General features: G+C 39.1%; 1 long non-coding RNA gene across 1 annotated transcript; it reads left to right on the plus strand.

Moving 5' to 3' along the window:
* Nucleotides 1-2,053: 2,053 nt before the first annotated feature.
* LOC123492190 lies at nucleotides 2,054-7,974 on the plus strand. Its single transcript, XR_006661674.1, has 3 exons — nucleotides 2,054-2,097; nucleotides 2,853-2,948; nucleotides 6,921-7,974. It is a non-coding gene; the product is annotated as an uncharacterized LOC123492190 (long non-coding RNA).
* The last annotated feature ends 1,307 nt before the right edge of the window (nucleotides 7,975-9,281 follow it).

A 9,281-nucleotide genomic window follows, 5' to 3' on the forward strand; every position in this document is an offset into this window, starting at 1 on the left:
ACATAGAAACATCACTATTTTTAGGATTTTGATCTTGAACAATGTTCATTAGCGGTATGGGTAGTGCCATCTTGAATTGCCATAGTAAAGACTGATGCCAATGTGTCATTGGCAGGATTAAGCAAATTGTGAGTTTTGGTGAAGGGACTGAAAGTGAATCTGCCACCCGGAGCCGCCTTGCCTCTACTGGCCCTGAAAGATTTCTCACAAATTTGACACTGCTCTGTCATTGTGATCAGGACAACAAAACTGTATACAATTCATTTTTATGTTGCTAATTATAATATTGATATTTTAGAGTATTGATGAGTCTGTGAAATGAACTTTTGATAACAAGCCGGATAGACAGTTAGCCAAAACGAGACATGGTAGCTAGCTAGCTAGCTAGCCTACTTGATTTAGCTCGTCTCTTGTCTTTTTAATGTTAATGTTTTCTTTGAAAGCTGCACTGTAATCCCAAACAGTTGTACTAGCTCATAAGTAATAAGGTCATAACAGTCAAATGTCGTTATGCAGTTGACCAAACTATAAAGTGTTGAGCTCTGTTGAGATTTATGCCACTTTAATTGAAGAGGGCTCAATATTTTATAGGTAATTTGTGTGGAACGCTCAAAAAAGTTTAGGTAGTGTCATGACGTTATTGACGTCATGACGTTCTGGTGGGTGGGTCATCTCTCCCTCAGGAAAGCTGAGTCAGCCATCTTGAATTTGCCTTGATGCGGGGATGTGGAACACAGTTTAATTTGTTTTAATTTGTTTGCAATGCGCAGTTTTATGCTGCTCGCTTGAAACCACCACCACCTCCGTTTTTATCATTAGTCTTATTGCCTTCGTTTTCTTAAGCGCCATCTTATCATCACCTCTGATTTGGTAAGTAACTCTAATGTTGTTTTTGTTGTTTTTTTTTAAATTGAATTTCGATAGTCTTAAATGTGGAACTGGGAATACATTTGTACAATGTGCACAGTGAATATTTGTTGTAAATAGTTTAAAAATCTAAGTAATTGTAACTTTAGAAGTTGTTAAATATGTGACAAATACGTTACATTACTTCATCTTACAACGGTGTAACGTTATCAGCAGGTTTCCTGGATGAACTACATTTCCCATAATGCATGTTTGCCCGGGACATTGACGGTGGAGGAAGGTCCATGAGTTTTCGCTGTTCGCCGGTAATGCAAGTGCGTACTGTGAGTATACTTATTTCAATAAGTGTCTGCCTTACACAGTAAATATTTTACGTTATCGAGCTGTGTGTACGTGTGCTAGCGTGAAACGAACAATGCTAAACAACATAATGTGAGTGTGTTATCATGATGCTAACCAGGCCTGTGTTTGTATTTCTTCCTAGGCTCAAGTGTGTGGTTGTGAGATCATCTCGAAATCCTTTTAACAGTTCAGGTAGGATGTATTATGAAATAGTGTTACTAATGTAATACATTGCTAAAACCAAGTATAGAGTGTATTTGTTATAATTCATTGGTATTAGATTTAAAAGGTGATCGAATAGCTCCTGATTTGTAATGTCATTAATGCATTTCTTTTGAAGCAATGTTTTAAAAAAATGTACAAGTGAATAGGTTGGTTTACTTTTAAGTTTAAATTTCCCACGTATCTCGTTAAAGTTTTGACCAATGAGCTAACTTGTTAAGTTGTGGCCAATGGGAGAGTGGACTGGTTGCCGGGAAAGAAAAGGGAGGGAAAAGTTGAAAGAAGGGAGAGGAGAGACGTTAGTGGGGTTGGTGAAGGAAAAACGACCAAAGGAAACGATAAAGAGAGAACAAAACCATACCTACAGAGTTTTTTTAAGGGAAATCCTGATTTTATTTCTATAAGAGAGTGTTTATTATTTAGTTAAGAAAGACCAAGTGGAGACTGAAGCTGCCGTCGCATTGTGGAGACATTCGACATCCTAGAGGTTAGCCTAGCATCGTGCAAGACTTGGAGAGAATTGCTTGTGACGATCAGTTCGGGTTTCCAACGGATGTCTGTTGCTGCTACCGAGTACTGGCTGCATTGATAGCTGTGTTCGCGGTGGATCTTGTGAGGACACCTGCACGGAACTACTATATTTTGCTGAGGCATTATCTACAAGTAGTGAGTAACTACAAATGTGGGGTGGACTTCGGGACTTTATGTATGTCGTCATTTTTTTTATGAGCTCCAACGCGCGCCCAGGGTTTAAGCAAGCTTGCAAATAATTTGGACATGGGGTTGTGGAAAAATCATTGGGGTTTATAATTTGTATTTCTTTTGATGTGATACATTGAACATTTGATTAATATAGATCTTGAACCTTATGTCTGTTGTATTGGTGGAGTCATTTACTGTTTCAGTTTCATTTAATGCATGGGAAAGCATATCCTTATAACAATAACCAAGTCTATAATCATTCTATCTGAAGTTAATACCCTATTTGTCATTCACCCTAGCAAGTTTACAATAGGGATTCTTATTGGAGATGTCCTTCTCACCTAATATCCCATGCTGTTCAGATATTCTAAATAAGGTAATATCGTGAGAGTCAAATTCGAGCCTGGTGAGAGGGTTACACTAATAATTGGTTTTATTTTATGTGTTTCCACAGTCATTCTTTTGCTATTTCTCTAAATGTTTTTATCTCAACTGTGGGGTCAACAGTTGATCACTTGAACCCTTTATTAATACTTTGTTAAATACAAAGAACAACAACAGAAATAGCAGATCTATAAGCACACAACTTTGATGCTTTGCTTGTTAATAACTAACTTGCTTATCTTTTAACATTTTCATTTTTACTATAATTAGTGTACAATGAATGTTTTTGATATTTGTGTAATTATTATTGTAATGGATATTTTTTGCCCATGTAGGAACAACGTGATGTAAATATGAGACGGGCCCTCGTCCTTCGTGCACTTCCTGTGTACCTGCGTGAAGATGCCTCCAAGTTTTTCAGGACCTGTAATGTAAGTGTACTGGCCTCACTATCAATCCCTTTGCTTAGCTATTCAGTCAGCTTAAACATGACATCACTCAAAGAACTCTAGGAGAACCAGAGGGGCATTCCAGAAAGCAGGTTATGTGAAAACCATCAGTATAGCCAATTGTATTTTTTCCAACAACGTAATTTCAAAGTCCGTGTTTCTAGTTTGTCGCCGCATTGAGTATGAGATAAAATGTTTTTATATTTCATTTTCAGCCGATTTTAAATAAAACAAAATAGCCTAAAATAAAACATTGAACAACATTCAACCACTTCCTTAACTCTTCGGAGTCTGGAGCTTTTTTGGCCGTTTTTGGGTACCTTCAATTTTGCCCTGATATACTACATAAAGAAATGTTTACCAGACCAATGTTGGGTATCTTTTTTTTCAGCACAACCTCACCTATATGATCTGTTAGTAAGTTTTTCACTTTGACATACTATTTCAACACACTGGACCCAAACACACACAGAAAACACAAAGTCCGTTTAGAAAAAAGATGGTTTTTTTATTGTAAAACCCTCAAACATGGTGAACCAAGCATTTAAAAAGCTTCAAATTGAACCACAAGGTGCAAATATGAACATATAAAAGTATTTTGGTGATATATACAAGCAATAAATAACTATTTACAATAAAAAGTAGGTATAACCACTGGCGTTTTTCTTCTATTCTAACCCTAAACCTTTTTGTGCCACTCCTCAAAACAGTTTCTGTCCAAAATGAAAAAAAAGCTTCAAATTGAACCACAAAGTGCAAATATGAACATATAAAAGTATTCTTGAGATATATACAAGCAATACACAACTATTTACAAAAAAAAGTAGGTATAGCCACTGGCCTTTACCCTATTTGTGCCACTCTTCAAAACAGTTCCTGTCCACAATGACACAGAGAGCCACATCACAGGCCTTGCACTTCCATGGTGTGACAAACCTCTTCTTGTCAACTTGTTTACAGCGTTGACAAACCCTGCGGCCTGCTGTGGCTTTGTCTTTGGCCTCTGCAACATTGGCAATGGCCACAGAAACATGGCTGGTGCTTTTTTGAAGTGGAACCCCCTGTCTGGGTCACTCCGCACAGCTGGGCCACAAGTTCTGCCACAAAGTTCTTGTGCGTCATGGGTGTGACCTGTTGGGTCGCACTGATGTCACAGTGCAGGATGTATGCATTTGTTGTTCCCATGTCCAAAAATGCAGGAAGAGGGTACGGTACCAGCGAGCAGTTCTGCGATGGGTTGAGTAATACTGGAGAAGCTGGTCTGACAGGTCAACCCCTCCCATGTACTTATTGTAGGCCATGATGGGGTAGGGCAGGGAATGTCTTTTGCTACCCAGCGTCCAGGTCCTTCCTTCACCTTCCTCTTGATTGTCTCGCCCGAAAACGCTGGGTGGATTGTGGAGCACACCGACACCTCCCGCGTATCCATCCACTTCACAAAGACCAGGCGATCCTCTCTGATCCATCTCACAGACCCCCTCTTCGATTTGCTGGTGAGGGCATTTTCTCTGCCACTAGGACACCCTTTTCTGTTGCTTCTGTAGGTCCCACAGGCTCCAAACTTCATACTTCCCAAACTCAGGAACAGTTTTGGGCTGGTGTTGAAATTGTCCATATAAATATGGTATCCTGTACCAAGATGTGATGGCTGAATGAGGTCCATAACAGCATCATATGAAAGTCCATGCACGCTGGGTGTGTGTGCTTTCCCAACATACACGTTGAAGTTTAGAGTGTAGCCATTGTTAGACTCTGCCAACACAAAGAGCTTGATCCCCCCATTTGTTAGGCTTGTCCTTCATGTACTGGGTCATGCCAGTTTTGGCTTTTGTAGCCACCATCCTCTCGTCGACTGACAGTTCCTTCTTAGGATGGTAATGAGCCTGGCAGGCAGTGCGAATGTCGTCCATCAGAGGTTTGACCCTGAACAGTTTGTCATGCTGGGGTGTACCTTTGCGCTGGTCATTTATGACATCCTCCTCTGGATCACTTAGGTGGATGTTCCATGAGATGGACCGGAATCTGTCTCTTGGCATGACCTTCGCTGGCAATGAAACAGACAATATGTGGCTTTGTTTCCAGTAGTCCTGGATACTAGGCAGAGTCACCAATGAGGTGTAGATGAGGAGACCCAGAAATCTGTGCAGTTCCTCCACATCAACGTCAGTCCACTGATATTTGCTCCCCTTCTGCTGATTTCTTGCTGCCTGTTTGTTGGTGTTTCTGCAGATTGTCCTCATTGTATCTGCGGCGAAGTAGAGCAGGAAGAGGTCCTTTGGTGTGTGCCCTGAATGCAAATCCACCTGGGCTCCCTGGTGGTCTGCGGGGCATGAACCTACTGGCTTGTGGGGCAGTGTCAGGATCAGTCTCTGTTTTCCATGGCTCAGAGCTCTGTTCTGGCTGTGCTGCTGACTGGGCTGGAGATCTTGACCTGGTCTTGGCCTGATCCTTCCTTCCACGCCCCCCTCTGTGATGGCCTCCGTCGGCTTGTTGTGGGGGTGGGGGCTGTTGATGGCCCAGGCTGCTCGTCGTCAGTCGTCGTCACTATACAAAACAGGTAAACGGATTCAAGATTATTCAAAGTTCAAGATGTTCATTGGCATTTGCACTACAGTGAAGTAGAATAGAATACTATAGTAAGATAAACGAAAGCAATAAAACAAATTCATTTTAGAAAAATGTTTGTCTTCTTACCTCACGTTTTCAGCAACAAAATCAGGGTCCTCGAAGTCATCCTGGCCACTCTCATTGTCTGACGACGAACTTTCCAAAGTTTCTTCATCGCTCATTTGGAATAACAAGTCGACGGCTTGTTCAACGTGAAGTGTGCGCCTCATATTGCTTCACAAAAACGATACTGCTGACAATAAAACTCTTGAAATACTAACAATTGAAATACTAACTCGTGAAAAACTCTCCAAAACTACTCATGAACTGAACTAATTCCTCTCGTTCGTTCATTCGCAATGGCTAGTTGTCACGGGAATGAATGTTTATATACTCGTGTGCATCCTGAAGAACCGGGTTAGCACAAGCACACGTTTTTTTCCGTTCCTTTTTATCACAAAAGACGACAAAGTTATTATAATAAATGCAAAGCGCTCATAAAAGAGCGCATATTTTGACGCACTTTTTTCATGGAATTGAAATTATCATAACTTTGGTTTTAGTTGGTGTATTTACATGAAACAAACACTCAAAACGTAGCTTCGGGTCTCCATTTCTGCATGAAATCGACGGCAGCCCTCTGCGTCACTTGGTTTGGATGCTGCGCGGTCCTAAAGCCGGCCCGCGATTTGAACGCGCCGAAGCGTTCGCCGACTCGGAAGAGTTAAATGCTAATATAAAATAAAGTGATGTTAAATTCAAAATGAAAAGACGACTGCATCTGAAACTCTGTCAGTGATTTATATAACAGCCGCAGCCAGAAAATGTCTGCTTCCTGTTTTCTCCCGTTGCCATGGTGAATAACCGTATCGGAGCTCCATTGATGATGGCTTTTTACTAGTCGTCAGGCACAAGCTCAACTCCGAGTTAACGTACTCTGAGTCAACTTACCTAACTCAGATCAGCTGTTCTGTAACTGAAAACTCAGTTTCACTTCACAGGGTAAGTCAACTCTGAGTTCAGGGTTAGGCTCAGTTTGTTGAACCTCCTTTCTGGAATAGCCCCCAGAACCTGTTTATGAAGTTTCCTTGAGTTGTTATTCTGCAAACTGACATGTAGAAATTACATAAATGAAAAGGTAAGTATAAAGAATTCCACTAAACAAAAAGTATGCTTACAGGTAGGTGTGAAACTAACATAAAATAATAAGCATGTGTAAAGAAAATAGTTTAAACATGTAGCTTAGTTGCAGTCTAAGTGCAAAGTGACCGTAATGTCTAGACATCATTAGCATGATTTGTATCCTTGAGGGGCTGAACTCATTTTTGTATTATTTGTGTTTTATAGTCAGCAGATGGTCCAGACCTCACTGACACTCCGGTGGCTCTCCTGACAGTTGTCACTGATGATACTACTGATGCGGCCCTCTTCAGCCCTGAGAGCATCTGTATTGTCGTGGAAGATGAAATACTTGTGAGTGGTCCCACAAACCTGGCTGACTCATTTCTCCTGCTCTTTGGGTATGTCTATGCACTAGACCTACAGTACCCAAAGAATCTTGAGCTTACATTCACATTTATCCAAAAAGTTGTGATGTGTCTTGAGGACAACAAACCACTGAAAGGCCGTCTACTGACACTGAAGAATGATTTGTTCAATGAGTGAATCACTCAGAATGGACTATTTGTTGAGCTGAGTATTGAGGATGTTTTTATTTTTTTTTCCCTCTTTACAAATGTAATAATTTGCCTCTTCTACCTCATGTTTAATATGTTACACTGTTTGCCTCTTCTACCTCAGATTTAATACATTGATTGTTAATAGATAAATATCACAACATTGACGTATTGCCAAGCCCAAGTTTTTGTACTGTACTTGTGGGAAACGACTGTTGAATTCGTGCACTATACATGTTTAATGTTGTGTGACCTAATGCTTACCTTGATGTTGCCAGTTGAAGTACGGCACAGTAGAAACCAGTACTTTTATTTGAATGTTTTATTTAAAAAAAGTGAGTTGCAGCCTTCAAGGTACAGTAAGTGCCAAAACGTTTTAAATGGCTCCACATTCTAATAGTTGTCATTGCTGTTGAGGATGGATTATAATTAGAATCTTATTGAATTTTATCATGAAGCCTTTGTGAGTTTTTATCATAATGTTTACTGAATAGTGTGATATGGAGACCCAAAATACTGAATCTACCCTCTGTAGCAATGACCACTATCAGAATATGGAACTATTAACACTTAATGTACTTTAAAACACATTTTGTTTTTATGGAGTCATTTCCTTTTCCTTTTTGTTTTAATTTATGACAAGCACTTTGTTTTGACTGAGCTCCTTTTGATTCGTGCCTTTTTAAAAGCACATTGTGTTGAATAAAAAAAAAGTTAAATTGTCACTGTGGTGTCACTTTCATGTTTTCTAACATTATTCGCTGATTATAATTGTGTAATGGACCGACATCAGTATTTCAGTTTAGAATTAATTTTGATTGCATGTCCCACATTATGAGTTGAAGAATATTGAAAATTTTGAGTGTATTTCACACATTATATGAGTTGAAGAATATTTAATATTTTGAGTGTATTTCCCACATTTATGAGTTGAAGAATATTGAAAGTTTTGAGTGTATTTCCCACATTATATGAGTTGAAAAATATTGAAAATGTTGAGTGTATTTCCCACATTATATGAGTTGAAAAATATTGAAAATTTTGAGTGAATTACTCCCTAATTATAAGTTGAGGAATATCAATATTTATAAGATAACATTGAGATAATTTAAGGCAACTGTAAATGTAATTTTTATTTTATGTAAACTTAAAACATTTAAAAACATCACTAAAATATTTTTGTGTAATCTGTTACAAAATAATTTTTGAGTTATGTGAACTTATTAGGGTTTACAGTGTGTACAACATAACATTCTTATATTGACAATTTGAAGAACATTTGTCATTAGGCATTATTCAGAGCTAAAACGAACTGGCTAGTGATTTGATATGTAGCTAGCCAGCCAGAGAAGGCTGCTGTAGGATTGCTCTATTTTACTAGTAAAATGTAGCTAGCTAGCTATGATCCCCATAGCTATAATTATCTTATTAGGTGTCTGTTTATCTGTGATATGTCATATGATTCCTAGAAAATAATAGCTAAGCCTGCTGCTGTTGATTGTAATAAGCCTGAAGCCTAGCTAGCTAGATAATTACTTTTGAAAGCTCAGGCTGGTAGTCAGCTTGGTAACTAAATCATCCTGGTCTAGCTGGTTTTGTGACGTTGCTACTTACAGGTATACATTGTCACATTTCAGTTATGGACTATCAGATATGAAATTATGTTACATGTTTTCTCAAATGTTAGAGTGAAAGGCCGATTGATAACTAACTACACAATAGCTAGCTACACAATTCCCTTCCATTCATGATTCCCTTTTTTATGTGCTGAAGGTTCATCGCTACTCGGTGAAGACGAGGAAGAACACGATGAGATTGAACTGGGGGAGCCGAGAATGCCAAGTCACAACACAACTGATTGGCTCAAACGCATTAAGAAGGAAAGAAATTCCACAAATTAACAAGGCACACCTGTTAATTGAAATGCATTCCAGGTGACTACCTCATGAAGCTGGTTGAGAGAATGCCAAGAGTGTGCAAAGCTGTCATCAAGGCAAAGGGTGGCTACTTTGAAGAATCTCAAATATAACAT

This window comes from Coregonus clupeaformis, chromosome 13 (assembly GCF_020615455.1).
Source record: "Coregonus clupeaformis isolate EN_2021a chromosome 13, ASM2061545v1, whole genome shotgun sequence".
Lineage (NCBI taxonomy): Eukaryota > Metazoa > Chordata > Actinopteri > Salmoniformes > Salmonidae > Coregonus > Coregonus clupeaformis.